This window comes from Phascolarctos cinereus, unplaced genomic scaffold (genome assembly GCF_003287225.1).
Source record: "Phascolarctos cinereus isolate Bilbo 61053 unplaced genomic scaffold, phaCin_HiC Scaffold_2;HRSCAF=192, whole genome shotgun sequence".
NCBI lineage: Eukaryota > Metazoa > Chordata > Mammalia > Diprotodontia > Phascolarctidae > Phascolarctos > Phascolarctos cinereus.
The window spans coordinates 229505856-229523545 of record NW_027555625.1 but is presented as its reverse complement, the minus strand read 5'-3'; the positions used below and the strand labels follow the sequence as shown (position 1 = coordinate 229523545).

Sequence of the window (17690 nt, the reverse complement as noted above, 5' to 3'; positions counted from 1 at the left end):
AGAGACTTGCAGGAATGAACTAATATAGAGTGAGGTGAACAGAACTAGAAGAAAAATTTGTACAGTGACAATACTGTAGAGACAAACCACTCTGAGAGACTTAGGAACTATAATCAATGTAAATGACTTACTATAATTTCCAAGGAATAATAATTAAACATGCTACCAACCTCCTGATAGAAGAGTGAGAAATTTTAAATGCAGAATGAGACATACATGTGTATATATCTATCTCTATGCTTGTATGTACTTTTTTTAGAAATGGCCAATGAAAAAATTTGTTTTGCTTAGCACAATGCCTACTACATAGAAAAGACACTTTAAAAATACTTATTGACTGACTATACATGTTTGTATGGATTTGCTTTTTGTTCATTCTCAATTGAGGGAGGATGGAATGGGAAAAGGAGAGGGTAAGTTTTTGCTGATTTTTAAAAAATTTAATTTATAAATATGCTTAATATATTGCATGCCATCTTGGGGCAGAGGAGAGGAAGTGGGAAAATTTTAAAACTCAAAATCTTATGGAAGTGAATGTTGAAAACTAAAAATAAATTATTTTAAAACAAGAGAAGTGTTGAAAACCCCCCCAAAAATTTAAATTTATAAAAAGAAAAAAATACAATGCCCAGTTGATAGATGAGAGTGTCTATTTCAAGGAATAACAAGGAGTCCAGTGTTTCTGGATCAGAAAGCATATGAGTGAGGTTATAAAGAGAAAGAAAACTGGAAAGGTAGGAAGGGGTCAGGTTACAGAGGGCTTTAAAAGCCAAACAGAAGATTTCATATTTGATTCAGGAATAATAAGGGGCCATGGGAATTGAATGAATAGGAGGGTGACATGATCAAACTCATGCCTCAGAAAGATCAATTTGATAGATGAGTGGAGGATAGACTGGAGTGAAGAGAAACTTGAAGCAGGGAGACCAACCATGTGATATGGGCCTGCACCAGGGTAATATAAACATCAGAGCAGAGAAAGGCAGAAGTCATATACAAGAAATAAAAGGTAGTAATGATAAGACTGGGCAACTGATTTGGAATGGAGAATAAGAGTAAGGAGATGAAGATGACACCTGAGTGACAGGAAGGATGCTGGTACCCTCCACAGGAACAGGGAAGTTAAGAGGAGGGGAGGGTTGGGGAAAAGATGAGTTCAGTTTTAGATATGTTAAGTTTAATATGTCCATGGAATATCCATTATGAATTGTCCAAAACGCATTTGGAGATAAGAGATTGGAGGTCAGCAGAGAGGTTAGAGCTGGACAATTAAATCTAAAGGGCATCTGCATAGAAATGATAGTTGAAACCATGAGTATCAGAGAGCAGTAAAGGGGATAAAAAAAATTCCTACTTGCTCATGGCATGGTGGTTGTTAGAAAATCTTGGGGAATAAGCAAAGATATTGAGACAATAACTTCAAAGTGGCAACCCACAAAAAACAAAAGCATTTCTATATAATAAAATCCAAGAAGCAATAATAGGAAGGGAAACCTCATTCAAAATAACTACAAAATGCATAAAATATATAAGAATCAATCTACCACAGGAAAGAAAATTCTTGCATCGATTCAATTGCAAAGTGCTCCTTAAAGAAATAAAAGCTAGCTGTGTGACTCTAGGCAAGTCACTTAACCCCAACTGCCTAATCAAAAAAAAAAAAGAAAAGAAAAGAAAGAAAAGATAACATAAATAGCTGGAGGAAGTCAATGTTCATAGCTGAACCATGCTAATAATAACAAAAATTACAATGCTACCGAAGTTATTTTTACAATTTTAATGCCATGCCAATCAAACCATCAAAAGGATATCTTACAAAACTTGATCAAATAATAAAAATTTATTTGGAAAAACAAAAAAATCTAAAATATCAAAGGAAATAATGAAAAAAGGTGGAGACAGAGAGGGAATATATTTCCAGACTTTGGATTATATTATTAAAGCAGCAGTCATCAAAACAATTTATTTATTGAAAAATAGAGAAGTAGATCAGTAAAACAGACTAAATAGGGAAAACCAGAAACAATGTAACTTAATAACTTAGTGTTCAATAAACCAGAAAACATAAATTACTAAGTAAAGAACTTCTCATCTCATAAAAACTGCCAGAAAAAAAAAAGCAGGAAACAGTCTAACAAAAATTAGGCTTAGACCAACATCTAACAACATATTCCACAATAAATTCAAAATGAATGTGACCTTAATAGTAAGGATCATGCCATTTTAAAAATTAGAAGAGAAGCAATAGTACAAGTTTCATCACAGGAATAGGCAGATGTTTTCTTAACAAAGGATACAAATAGATTACAAAAGAAAAAAATAGATAACTTTGATTACATGAAACTAAAAGCTTCTGCACAAATAAATTTAATGCATCTAGGATAAGAAAGAAAGCAGGTTAGGGGAAAAAAACTTTATCAAATTTCACAGATAAAGGAAAATAAGAGAATTAAATATCCAAGATATATACACAACTAATAGATATACAAAAGACTTAGTTACTCATATGGCCTGCAAACTATTAACAACCATATTAAACAATCCTCCAAATCACTAATAAGAGAAGATGCACTTCAAACCAATGCTGAGGTTTCACCTCACCCCCAAAATTGGAAAGGATGATTAAAAAAAGTGAATAGTAAATGTTGGAAGATAGGCTCAACTAGTAGCTTTTTGGTAAAGCTATGAAATAGTCCAATCATTCTGAAAAGCAATTTAGATCAATAGAAAGAAAAGGACTAAAATGTCCATATACTTTAAACCCATAAATTCCACTGCTAACCCCAAGGAGGTCACTGATAAATGAAAGTTCCATGTACACTAAAATATTTATAGCCATAATTTTTGTGACAGAAAAGAATTGAAAACAAAGTACTGAAACTGCTTATTGACTGGACAATAACTAAACAAATTGTGGTATATGCATGGAAAGGAATAAGAAATGACAGAGGTGGTGGCAAAGAATTGGAAATTGAGAGGATGCCCATCCATTGGGGAATGGCTGAGCAAGTTATAGTATATGAATGTAATGGAATACTGTTGTGCTATAAGAAATGATGAACAGGCTGACTTCAGAAACACCTGGAAAGACTTATATGAACTGATGCTGAGTGAAGTGAGCAGAACCAGGAGAACGTTGTACACAGTAACAGCCACGTTATGCGATGACTAATATTGATAGACTTAACCCTTCTCAGCAATACAAGGACCTTAAGCATCTCCAAAGGCCTCATGATGGAAAATGCTATCCACATCCAAAGAAAGAACTAGGGAGTTTGAATGCAGATCAAAGCATAGTATTTGCTATTTTTTTTTCTTCTGTTGTGTTTTGTTTCCTCTTTCTGGTAGTTCCTCCTATTGGTTCTAATTCTTACCTACAATATCACTAATGTGAAAATATGTTTAATAGGAATGTATATGCATAGCCTATATCAAATTGCGTGCCATCTTGGGGAGGTAGGTGGGGAGGGAAGGGGAGAAAAATTTAAAACTCAAAAGCTTATGGAAGTGATTGTTGATAATTCAAAATAAATTAATTAAAATTTTTAAAAAATGAAATGACAGAAGTATGGAAAGATACTATCTGATGCAAACTGAAGTAAGCAGAGACAAAGGGGGGGAAAGTATACATTAACTACAGTGCAGCCAGTAAAAATAACCATAAGCTATTTTTAAAAGAATGTTGCAAATTTACAAAGAACAAGCATTGCTCCAAAATAAAAGATGTAAGACACCACTACCTTACTCTTTTGAAGAAATGACATGCACAATTTTTAGACTTTCTCAATGTACTGATCAGTTTTGCTGATTTCTTTTCTTTAAAAATATTATTTGTTATATGGGATGGCTCTCTGACAGGGAGGAGATACACTAGGAGAAATTTTGATGTGTGAAAAGATATCAGGCAGCTAGGTGGCACAGTGGATACAGCTCCAGCCTTGGAGTCAGGAGGACCTGAGTTCATATGTGACCTCAGATACTTGACACTTACTAGCTGTGTGACTGTGGGCAAGTCACTTAACCCCAACTGCCTCACCAAAAAGGCAAAAAAAAAAAAGATTATCAATGGTCATACTTGTTTGTCTTTCTTTAGTCCTCAGTGGAGTGGGGGTTATGAAGTGAAAGGGTGAGAAGATGGCTCTTTGCTGATTAAAGATAATAAAATATAATTTTTAAATAAATATATATTTATTTTAAAAAACCTTCATGAACTGAATCAAGGTGAATAAAACAAGACCAAGAAAACAACATCCACAATTGTTCAGTCATTTTTCTGTCTTCATGACCCCATTTTGGGGTTTTCTTGGCAAAGACACCGCAGTGACTTGCCATTTTCATCTCCAGATCATTTTACAGATGAGGAAACTGAGGCAAACAGGGTTATATGACTTGCCCAGCATCACACAGCTGGCCTGTGAGGTCAAATCTGAACTCAGGAAGATGTCCTCCTGACTTTAAGCCTGACATTCTATCCATCTAGCTACCCTCATATACATTAATACAATAATGTAAGTGCAAAGACCCCTCCCCACCCCCCAAAAAAGTGACTGCTGCACTTTATACATATATTAACCAATTTGATCTTCCCAATAGCCCCCTTGAGGGGGATAATGCCAGCATCATCTCCATTCTATATTTGGGAAACATGGTGCTCAGAAGTTAAGTAACTTGCTAAAGGATACAATTCCAACACATGACAAAGCTGAGTTGATGTCTCCTAAGTCCAGTGATTTTTCCCAACTATAGTTGAATTATAATACCAGATTAAGTAATATTTTTGGTCTCCGCTACATAACAGGATTGTTTCAGAAATAGCCACTAAAATATTGATATTTTAAACAACTAAGATGTTTAAAATCATATTTTTAACAATTTTTAAATTTCACTATCATCTGTGTAGCTACCCGGTCCAGAGATCAAATTATGCAATGGGAAACATAAATTTACCTCGGTTTGCTAAAAAGCTAGCCAGATGTCATTTTACCACTGATAGAATAGCCTCAAATTCCACTCAAGAGTGCAACTGCTTGACCGAAATAACAGCAGCATAAGCATGCCTGCATGTTATTAAAGGAAATAGTGGAAAATTTCACAGGCTGACATCCAGAATGTCTGCGGTTCTTTTTCATATTTCTTTCTTCCTGCAAAGCTGTTATTAGAACAGGACCAATTTTTTCATTTTAAGCTTGGAAATTTCCACTCTGTGTGTGTGTGTGTGTGTGTGTGTGTGTGTGTGTGTGTGTGTGTGTGTGTTTAACCAAGTCTTTAAAAATGTAACCTGCAACAAGTTTTGTGATTCTGGCATAATAAAAGCAAGCATTAAGGCAACAAATAAATAAAAGTATACCTATAATCAAGAATATGAGGAGTCAGGGTAAAGTTTGGGAGTTCTTTCTTGGTTTATTTGGAGATGACTGGTTTTAAGTAAGTAAAGAAAGTAGCCAGAGAGGTATTTAGACTATTTGAGAATTAATCATTTAATTTAGGTTCCAGATATGAAAAACATATTGCATAATGGACCTCAGTTTCTCTTTAGGGTACAGTGTAGCCATTCAAAATGTACATATTAGTATAACAGCTACAAGAAAAACAACATAAAAAGGGAGATTGTCCAATATAATATTGTGATAAAAGAGTAAATTCTATAATAATGAAGGTGAATTATAATGCTATGGTTATTCACTCTGAAATCAAGAGAAGATACTTATGAACATTTCACAAGTAAGATTTAATATGCTAGATGGTGAAGTTCTACATGCTTTTCATTAAGATTAGCCCAAACAAATGATATTGGTTAATTTTTGCTCTTCCTTTATACAAATACATGAAAAACTAGATAAGGACTTATTGATCCTTTTTTATTAAAGGGATAAAAAGAAGGGAAGTTCCAGACCATGAATTTTAATTTAAAAACAAAGACTTTAAAGGAACCTAAATAGTTCAATATCAATGATCTATCCATAGAGGGTTGAGGGCAGGGGAAGAGGGAAATATCAATGCCAAAATACAAACCATTTCCAGAGTCTCAAAATCTTTAAGAGAATTTTTTTATTGTTTTTTTATTGTCTTAACAGTTCCTTTAAAATTACACTCCAAATTCAATTGACAGCAAAAAGAATTTACTTATATAGAGTCTCAAAACATAAAATGCTTCACAATTGGTAGAGCTGTGAAGCAGACTGGCTATTCTGGATTTCAATTTGAAATTACATAAGAAAAGTAACTTCCCATACTCTGACCCAGAAATTTCACCTCTAGACATGTACCCCAAAAGAAGCCAAAAATAGAAACTAAGGCCTAGTATATAACAAAATACTCATAGCATTCTTTGTGGAAGCAAAGTACTCAAAGTAAACTGCCATTTATTGCAGAATGACTGAAAAAAGAGTATATTAATATCATGTTATTAATGCAGCAAGAAATTAAAAACAAGAAATTCAAAGAAGCACAGAAAATGTGTGTAAACTGATACAGAGTAAAATAAGCAGAACCAAGAGAATTTGCATAATGACTACAGCAATGTAAACAAAAAAGATTATTTCAAAAGTTGAACTCTAAGTAAGGCGGAAAAACTAGTATTACAGAAAAAAAAAACATACCTCTTTCCTGAACAAAGCTGAATAGTCTCACAACCCTGCTGACTGAGTACATTACACATATGTGTTCTCCAACCTCAACAGGGCCCTTGCTGCAGCAGTCCTTCTATTTCTCCCTAATTGATTCCCATATCTCACCTCCTTAGAAAGTATTTGATACCCTCCCTTCCCTCTTGTAGCTCCAAAAACCATCTCCTTCCCAGCCTCTGTCAGCTGACAACCCTGCCTATTTACTTTATTTGAGGCCATCCAACATGACTTCCTTCTTCCATTCTCTTCATCTCAGAACTCCAACATTATTTCCTACTCTCTTCTCTTTTCCTCTAGTCTAGACTGACAAGTGACCTCTCTCCTTGTCAAAGGCAACCCTTCCAGATGTGCACGTGATCCTATTCCCCATCTATTTTGTCCAGCAGATTGCATCCTTAACCATTCCCTTAGCCACTCAAATCTTTGACCTCTCTTGGTTCCATCCTTTGGGAGACTGTCAGCTCCCTGTTACTGGAGGTCTTCAAGATGAAACAAATGACCATTTGATAGGGCTACTGGATGCTATTGTAAGGATGCTTGCATATTATAGGAAGCTAGAATTGACCTCTACAATTCCTTCTACAAGTCTGAGTTCTATAATCCTAAATTTTGATTTGGAGGTAAGAAGTCATGAACATGAGGCTCTGTGTAACCCTGGGACTGGGGGGAGGGGGGGAGGCCCGCAGTGCTACTGGAAAAGAGCAGAAGTAAACGGGGCATAAGTGGATCTGACAGGCAGTGAGGCCCTTGAAGACATTTGGCATCCTGAAGGAAAGGACAAAGGAAAGAAAGAAGTATTGGAAAGGCACATCATGCCTCCTGCACAACCGGGTTGAAATGACTTGCCCAGGGTCACATATCTAGCAAGTGTCTGAAGCCAAATTTGAACTCAGGTCTTCCTGACTTCAGGGCTGGTACTCTATCCACTGCAATACTTAACTGCCCCTTAAACTGAGGCAAATAGAGTTAAAGTAACTTGCTCAGGGTCATACAGCTAGTAAGGGTCTAAGGCCAGATTTGAACTCACAAAGATGAGTCTTCCTGACTCCAGGTCCTGTGTTCTATCCACTGTGCCACCTAGCTGCCCTCTCTCCTGGTGTGTGTCTCCTCTATGATGACTACTCAGTCTCCTAGTTCATCATCCATATCATCTGAGTGAGCTCATCAGGTTCTGTGGGTTTAACTAGCATCTTTATGCAGATGATTCCCACCTATATATATTCTGTCCCAGCCTCACCCTTGAGCTCCATTTCCACATCACCAATTGCTTAATTTCAAGCTGTATATCCTTGATATCTCAAATACATGTCTAAAATTTGAATTCCAGTATCATTCCCTCTAAAAACCCTCACCTCTTCCAAATTTCTCTTTCTCACAAGCATCACCATCTTTCCAATACCTCAGGCTGGTAATCTCACAACCTAGACTCCTCAGTTCGCCTCATCTCGTATATCAAATCAGCTGCCAAATTTCAACATTTATACCTATACAATATCTGTCCATCCGACCCCTTTCTCTCCACTCATTTAACCATCAACCACACCATTAGTTCAGGTATTTGTGACCTCTCTTGACTATTACAATAGCCTCAGTCTTCCTGTTTCAGGTCTCTCCCCATATCAATCCACCCACCACTCAACTTTCAGTGATTTTTCTAAAGCACAGCAGTATCAGCCTCTGACCCCAAACTCCAATGGTTCCCCATTACCTTCAGGATCAAATATAAATTCCTGTTTGGTATTTAAAACTCATTACCTGGATCCATCCTATCTTTCCAATCTTCTTACCCTTTACTTCATTCCATGCATTCTATGATCCAGACACACTGGCCTTCTTCATACTCCTCACGCAAAAGGCTCCATCTTCTCTCTTTGTCCACGTTTTTTGCACAGATCCCCATGCCTAGAATGCTTCCATCTCTACCTACAACTCTTAGTTTCCTAGGCTTCCTTCAAAACTCAATTAGCCTTAACCACTCTTCTAATCTCCAGACTAACATCTTCAACTGCTTCCCATGGACCTCCCATACATGGAAATCTTAAATGTGACATGTTCAGAAACTGTATTAACTTTTGCCAAAAAACAATCCCCACTTCTAAACTTCCCTATTACAGTTGAGGGCACTACCATCTTCCCCAGTCACAGAGGCTCACAACAAAGGTATCATCCTCAACTTCTAACTTGCTCTCATTTCCTCTCCCCACACCCCCAATATTCAATCTGCTGCCAAAGTCTATCCATTCTACCATCATAACATCTTTTGCATATGACCCCTTTTATCCTCTTTTGCTGCCACCACCACAGTATAGGTCCTTATCATCTCAGTCTTAGACTACTGCAATAGCCTGCTGGTTGATCTTCCTGCCTCATCTATCCCCACTCCATTCCAACCTTCAATCAGCTATCTAACTAATCTTCCTAAAATGCCAGGTCTGACCATATTACCCTTCCTATTCAAACTCCAATGACTCCCTATCACTTTTAGCCATAGAAGTGACAAAATCCTGTCTGGCTTTTAAAGCCCTCCATAACCTGGCACCTTTCTAGTCTTCTTACTCTTTATACTTCCCTCCCTACCCCACCTATTCTGTGATCCAGTGACACTGCCCTCCTAGCTGTTGCTTGAACTAGACATTACGTCTCCAATCTCCAGACATTTTTCCCTAGCTATCCTCCATGCCTGGAATACTCTTCCCTCCTCTCCACCTCTTGGCTTCCCTGGCTTCCTCTAAGTCCCACCTAATATCCCACCTTCTATAAGAAGCCTTTCTGGATCCCCCTTAATGCTACTCCCCTCCCTAGATTGATTAATTCCAATTTATCCTGTACACAGCCTGTTTGTACATAGATGTCTTCATTTTGTTTCTCTCATTAGACTATGAGTTCCTTCAGAATATGGACTTTTTTTGTGCTTTTCTTTGCCTCTCCATCATTTAGTGCAGTATGTGGCTCATAGCTAGTGTTCAACAAATGCTTCTTGACTGACTGAGAACCCAACTTTTCCTTCTAACCACCCATAGCGCTAACACATCTGTATCATTCAACAAAAAATAATTTATATTACTCACGTAGCACTAATATACTCCTTTATAATGTTATCTCACCTAAACAAGACTTTCTGATCTACAAGTTGAAAGAGCTTTCTCTCCTCAAATTACACTGTAGTTATTTAAATGTATTTTCACACACACACACACACACACACACACACACACGCTAAGGTCTGTTACTTCTGGCAAACTTTACTCCTGGTAAAATTATTAGTATAACTAACATCCTAGCACTCTATATCATACGAAGATGACACACCTGAGCTACCCCACATCCCCAGTGGAAAGGACATGTGTCTGAGTTGTTTTCCCCATTAATGACTACCCATTTCCCCAAACCCATCCAGACACACTTGCTCAAACATTCAACCCTGGTACTACATAGGGCTAAGTTAAGGTTAAGGTTTGGCCTTAAAACAAAATGAAGATGTCCCGCCTGTCCCCTCTCTTACAGGGTTTAGCAAACTTAATTAGAGACAGAAAAAGGTAAAGGAACTAAATATGGCTTTCAATTAAAAAAAAAGTTTCTGAATTTTGTGAATCATTTTCAAATAAAATTCTTAAAATACAATCTATAAAACAAATTGTTCTTTTATACAATAAATGGGAATAATTCACTTATTGAATAATTCTAACAATGACAACAAATTTACTATTAATTTTTAAAGGATATATTGCTGATTTTTCTTGGACAAAAAAGAGAACAGAAATATACTAGGTATGCAAAAGTCAATTACAAACAGCACTTTTAAGAGTTAATTCACAGGCTATCTTGTCACCAAACTTTTTTATGCTGCAACAGCATGGGGACTAGCAAAGAGCATTTCTCCATTGTCTAGTGTAAACAGCTTAGCTCACTCAGTATTTGGCTAATCAGAGTACAACAAAAGGCACCATAACTATAGGTCCTCTTAGAAGGGCCTTAGAGGCCTCATATTTTACAAATGGGAAATATAAGGTCCTAAGAAGTGATCTGTCCAAAGCCACACACCAAACCAGGAACAGAGCCAGGACCAGCACCTAAGCTAAATCTGTTTTCACTATACCTTCAGTTACCTGTATCACAACCCCCTAAGGAAGTTGTGATTTTCATTTAACCAGTACAGACCAAAATGATTCGTCCAAAGCTGACAAGTTTTTCCAGACTTTTTTAAAAGATTTGAATGGACATAAGATGAAGTTTTGAAAGTACTAAAAAATAAGAAAAAGAAGCCAGCTTTATCACACTCATACACATATACTGTATATGATCATTTGTTTTGAAATGAAAGGGGCTTATAAAGATTATGTTCTTTCCATGAATGAAAATTTTAATTATTCAAAATGTCAACTGTATGAAATGTAAACTACTGCTCATTAAGCAAGTTTTTCCACTACCCTCAAAGCAAAAATTAAGTTTTATTTCAGTTGAGTTGTTAAAATATTTGCTCAGTCTTTCTCTTTTTTTGCTAAAATTTCTTTTTTCATCCTCACTTCTCTCCCTCTTTGTTCTAATGTTCTCAAATGCATGAGATGGAGGAACAATACCACAATACAACTGCAGGCTTCCTGCCTACTGCTTAGCCATTATTCTTCAAGACTTGAGAACTTTCAAAACAGTCTTGGGCTGCTTTGAAATTCCCTCTTTCAGATTTTCCCTCCTTCATGGAACATCTATTTAAAAGAATGACTTCTAAAATAGCCTGTCAAAATGCTGTGTCCAATCACAATTGCTAAGGCAAACTAAAAATGCCAACCTTAAAGATGGAGGCCTTCATCCTAAATAGGGAGTCCAGAAGAAAGCATAACTTACAGCTATCTAAGCAGGGGAATAGTATTTTTCTCATCTGCTTAATTTAAATGAAGGAAGTTTGTGAAATGCCTTTATAGTCAAGCTATGCAAATTGCCAGTACTTCTATTTTTACATATGACCATACTAAGATCTAAGGAATTAAAGTCTCAAACTATACAGAGCTACAATAGGAAATGTAAAACTATATAGTTTATTATTACTTTTTAATAAATGTTAGCTTTATGACAAGCCTCTTCACTAGGCCAAGGGGGGGGGTGGAAGATCTCTAAATGGGTCAAAAATAAGAAACCAGCAGTAAATGCAAAGTCCTCAGGATGGTTCCCCATAGCTCTAAGGTGGTGGTTTAAATCACAGTTGTTAATGAACTTACTGGCAACAAAGTCAAAACAATAGGTTAAACAAGGCACTAATAGAAATAAGCAGTAAGGATAAAGAACTGTTGGCCCAGCATAGTAGGACCCCAGGCCATTCAAAAGGCCAAAGAATTTTTCTTTTTTTTTTTAAACACAGAAGAGGCAAAATCTCACTGCCAACTCAACTATTTCAAATCTATTTAAAATATCATTTTAAAAAGCTCAGTATTTTGTAACAAAAAGATTTCAACCATTAACCTACTTATGTCAAGTAATATTAAAATAAAGTCAAACAACAAAATTATTTGGATAGTCCCTTGAACTTTGTTATGAGTATTTAACCTGTATTCTCAGTTTTCAATTACCCATTTGAGATTTGAACTAATTGAAGATTACCCTCAAATCTAAGCATTTTCATCTACCCATCCACCAACTCAGTGCTGCTACTCAATACTAGCAGTAGTAAAACCCAGGGAAGAGTAGATTATACACTGTTTTGTATTATAGAGCTTAATATTGCCTCACCTTCATTAATATGGATAATCAAAAGTTAACTTTAGGAGTTCTGGGAATATATATTCTAAAGTGTTTCCAAAGACTAGGACTTCAAAATACTCATCTAAAGTCTCTAAGCAATGAAAATGAAGTATTTCATAATGTAGACACCAGTGAATACCTTCAGAGATCATGTTAGCTTAATCTCGTCACAACCTTTCTTTAAAGGCCTTCCAAAATACCTGGTTCAAACCTCAGTGACGTAAATAAAGCAAATGTCATGAACCATTTTACAGAAGAGAACACTGAGACTTGGAAAAATTATGACCAGCCCAAAATCACACAGCTATTGTCTTCTCTAATTTTAGGGAGGAGGAGAAAGCTTTTTTAAGGAGTAACACGGAACATTAAGGTGCAAGATGGGAGGAAAAGTTACATAGGTATGGTGGAAGCAATTAGAAGTTTTGCATAGGGTTAATTTTGTTTTTAGGTAAAACCTGCTTGCCAGCCAGCTCATCACACTACTTCTTTTGCCTCTAGGCTACAAAGTTGGCACTACTGAGAAGAAACTAAATCTTTATTATTGGCCCATCATAAACTATCCTAGGCAGGAAGACAGATATGGAACTGAGTTAGTGCTGAGAAAGATCAAATAGGGTCACAACTCTCAATTATCTGGAATCAGATTATCTAGTTTTTGTGGATAAGTCAGCCTCTTAGCCATTGCCTGTTCTCTCCACTCCTGCTGGGAATCTTTTGGCCCTTTCACTGATCATTTAACATCTCCACCAGAAGAAGAGAAAGGAGAATAAATTAAAATCAATTCTATCATGTTAGTGGATTGAAATTAAAGTTAGATTAAGAATCCCATTTACTGAAAATTTAAGGAAGAACTTCTAGGAGAGAGTTATGTTAAATAAAAAAAGTCATCAATTCCTCCCAGAAAGGCAATGAGCCACAGCAACAACTATAGAAAAAAATTTACAATAAACAATACTATACCAATCACAAGATTGCTCAACTCTAAGAATGACAAGCAAAATTAATAAAATTAGCTTTTGAAGATAAAATGCAATGATTTTAAAAACCATTCTATAAAATAGAAAATGAGCAGACTTCCAAAGTTCAATACAGCTTTCCCTTCTCCTGAGAATCAGGGCTGTTAACCTGTAGCTTTTTCTTTCATCTATCGCACTCTAACAGAGGAAGAAGAAAAAAAGAATCATTCATACTCGAGTCCTCTCTGCTCAAAACACTACACCTTTTAATATCACAGAAAACAGAGGAAACATTGGAGATAGTACATTACAAAAGTAAGTTCAAACTAAACACAAGTAACAGCAGACTTAATGTTAAGGCCTATTAAGTCTTAAGTGCACTTTCAATCTTGTTCAACAACTCTTGCTTTTCCAGTCCTAGGCAGCTTATTAACAAACTAACAATTGTATTAAATTGTAGCAGTTTTGCCATGCAGACAGACAGCCATTGGAAGCTATCTTTGCAACAAACTAAAAGTTCTCAAAAGGATTGTAAATGCTCTAGGCAAGGTTTAAAATCATCCAGTCCTAACAGTATTAGAAATACTAAATAAAGGCATTACTTTCACAACCAATTATGGTCAAGTAGATAGAGTTTTTATGTTGCCCTATTGCCCAGGCTAAAAATTAACAATTGAAGAGATCCTCTTAAAAGATTTATTCAAAATGTAATGGTCACAAATCAAAGGGAAAAGATTCTACAAACACATGGATAAATTTTTAAACCCTTGTCTTTCTTTACAATAACCAAAGTTCTTGACATCTTACCCTGCTGGTAAGCCTATTTCATATCTTTGATTAAGTATACACCTGGTTAATGCAAGGGGAGCCTTTGTAAATAACCATTTTAGTAGTTAACTTCTGCATCAAAACATCACCTAAGAAAAAGTGATCATCATCATATTCCTTATGTAAACTCAAATCTATCTGTGGGGGTTTTTTGGGGGAAGGTTTGAATGGGATTTGGCGTTTTTTCTTGGGAGGGGTGGAGGAAGAGCATGAAAGAGTATTGTCATCTCCTACACAGAAACACAACTCAAGAAAACCATGCTTGATATACTCATTTCCATACTACTGGGAAATAATATATAATTTTTGTTTATATAAGCATGTTTTATAGCCTTCCAAGTTCAATTCATTGTGATAAACTTGTTGAAAATGAAATTCTAATCTGTATCAGATTTATAATGCAACAGTCTCAGAATTTGAAATACACAAAAAGGAGGAGGTTTCTGTATCAGAACTCAGCAGTCCACAGATACAAAATTACATTTTTCTTGAACTATTCTGCATTTTCAAAAGACTGCAGTTAAGGAATGCCAGAAACAAGTATTTCCTAACATACCTATCCCAGAAATCATATCTATATAATACAATCTTCACCTTCCTATCTTGTGCTCTGCTGAGTAGGAAGTTGTATTAATTTTTTATATGATTATAGTCAATTAATTCACTTCTCCCATCAACATAATACAAAATATTTGATCACTCAGGATCAGGGCAACCCAGATTACTGCTCATTTAAATGCAGGACCTGAAGCAGCCGGCAGTGTCAGGGAGAGTATAGTGTTCAATATCATTTTACACGTTACCAACAGAGGGTTCATCTTACACACAAACAATGGGCACTGGCAGGGTGTCTTCACCCTCCTGAAGCCCCACAAATGTTATTTCTTTATAAAATGATTAGAAGATTAGAAGAGGTGTGGAATATTCAGAAGCTCTTTTGTAGCTTAACTGCCAATTTAAGGTAAAAAATCATTCAAAATGCAAGATTCCTAATTATGTTTTTCTCCCTCTTCATTTTTCTGCTCTACCTACATATTGAACAGGATGTGCATAGAAAGATTTTAAACGAGCAGTTCAATATAACAGATTAAATATTTCCAAAGCCAACAAACTATCCAAAAACTTAACAGGTTTGGGTTTTTTTTAACCGAATATGTTGTGTCTGTGTATACGTTGCAAGGATGGTTTCTTAAAATGGATGATTTCTTTAAAAATTATTCTCTAATATAATGAAACATTTCAATGAACACTTGCAGTAAGTATTCGGTGTAGTATTCTAAGCTGGACATTTATTTCTCTTAATGAAAGAGGGACTCGAGAATCTTGCTCAATACTACCACTGCCCTCATCTCATTCAACTCCTTTTGAAACCAATGCAGCGAGACAGCTGGTATTTTGCCTTCCCATTTTCTTACAGTACGAGGTTAGTCACAAAAACAGGTTGGTTTCAAGTGCAGCTCAAAAATGCAAAATAATTCCCCATAGAAAAGGGGGAAGAGAGCGAGAGTGCGAGAGAGAGGGTTTAACTAAGGAAAGAATCCCTGGGTAACTTCATGGGTATTCTATCACAAACTCAATACTTTTCCTTTTTTCCCCACCCTCTTCATCTTGAACAACTTCGTCACTCTACAACGTCTTCCATAATGGACTAGAAATAGCGACTTGAAAGACCACATTTTAGGAATATGGGCAAACTAAAGAAGCCCCAGTGTGTTTAATCATTAAAACAAAACTTTTAACCTTTGTGAGCCCGAGAAAATGGGAGAATTATGGCCAAAGCCCAAATTTAACTCGGACTTATGTGGCCGCTTCTTTCCCTTTCCTTGTTAGCCAGGGACCCACCTTTCTGGTGATGACTCGATGGGCAGAAAATTGGAGTATGGGCCACTTGGGCGCAAAACTGTCCTTTGGGGGGGGAGGCTAAGGCACAGGAGCCCCAACAGGTTTGTTGGGGTTTTCCTCGCCTTCCCCTACGGGGAAACTGCTGCTTTCTAAGTGGCCAGATCTGGGAAAGGCAGGGGTAAAATAAACTTTGGGGCGAGAGGCGGGAGAGCCCCCCTCGCGCCCCGCGCCCCCCTCGCGCCGCTCCCGGACGCCCCCGGCCCGCGACAGCCCCGTACCTCGGCTCCTGCCAGTCCGTGCGTCCGACTGTCCGCCGTCGGCGCCTCAGTTCCTCCTCCCGGCCGCGGTCCGGCCGCCTCAGTCGCCCCGGCAGCGCGGGCGCGCCCCCCCACCACACACAGACACACACAGATACACACACCACACACGACCCCCCTCCCTGCCGAGGCTCAGGGCGCTCCGAGGGGCGAGGACTCGGGGACGCCAGCGGCGGGGCTCGCCCTCCTCCTCCTCCTTCTTGTCCTCCTCCTCCTCCCTCAACCCTTCGCCCCCGCCCCGTTTTCCGTCGCCGCCTCCTCCTCCTCCTCCTCCTTTATCTCCACTCACCGCCCGCCGCCATCTTCCTCGCTGGTCGGATTTAAATAGGAAACTCGCCCCCCGAGCGCCTCCAGCACCGCCGAAGAACAGGCGGCTGAAGCTGGTGCTTCGACCGCAGCGCGGGGACCGCTGGGAGATGTAGTCCCCCAGGCCCCGCCCCGCACTACAGATCCCAGAGGACCCTGCGCCCAGGGAGCCAGCCTTGAGGTCCTTTTAGCCCCGGGTTGCCTTTTCCAAGGCATCCCTGTGTGTGGGGCTTGGAGATCAGAGGAGGTCAGAGCTGGAAGGATCATGCGATCATAGGATTTGGAACCAGGATGGATATTAGAAATCTACAGGATCCCAAGACGGGAAGAGATGTTATGGGGCTATGTAGGCCAGCTTGTACTTGATCGCAATATCCCCAAGTAGACTACAACAGTCATGGAGGACCCATGGCCAATGAGACAGCCCATTCCAAATCTAATCTTTGGGGCAGCTAGATAGATCAGTGAATAGAGTGCTGGGCTAGAAGTCAAGAAGACCTGAGTTCAAATTTGGCCTCAGACATTTACTGTGTCTGACCCTGGGCAAGTCACCTGTACTAGAGAAGGCAATGGCAAACCACTCCAGACTCCCTGCCAAGAAAACCCCATGAACAGTATGCTCCACCTGGTCCCAAACAGTCCAATAGTACTGAAAAACAACAATATTTGGGAAGTCATGTGTGTCTGTGTGTGTGTCTGTGTCTGTGTGTGTGAAGTTAAAATTGCCTTTGTAACTGTCTGCTGCCCTTGGTCTTAGCTAGCCAGAAGAATGGAACAAATCTAATCTCTTATATAAAAAGAGCAGTGTCCTCTTAAGTTTTCTCTTTTCCAGGCTATATCCATTACAAGTTCTTGCAAATGATTATTTTTATGCTGTTTGGTTTTTTTTAATTGATACCTTTTTGTTGTTTCATCAAATTCTTTTTTTTTTTAAGATTCTGTGAGTCTCGGCTCCTCCACCCACCTCTCCTGTTGGAAGTGCAAGGGCTACTCACCTGACATCCTATTAACTTTGAGCAGCTCTATTTCCAGTGTAGACCAGCTCAACCCCCCTTAGGCAACCTGGTGCCCTATTTGACCCC

At 38.0% G+C, this 17690-nt stretch overlaps 1 protein-coding gene across 7 annotated transcripts in view; it reads right to left on the bottom strand.

The window, feature by feature from the left end:
• Positions 1 to 16692, bottom strand: part of NCOA3 (nuclear receptor coactivator 3) — a 204608-nt gene extending 187916 nt beyond the window's left edge. For 4 of the 7 annotated variants that reach the window (XM_078149859.1, XM_020984162.2, XM_020984165.2 and 1 more), the window contains exon 1: positions 16264 to 16507. The gene's annotated coding sequence lies outside the window, so the exon portion shown is untranslated. Of the gene's footprint in view, positions 1 to 16263; positions 16508 to 16591 lie in introns of those variants that run through there. The other 3 variants (XM_078149860.1, XM_020984163.2, XM_020984164.2) reach the window with 2 other exon arrangements.
• Between the last annotated feature and the right edge of the window lie 998 nt (positions 16693 to 17690).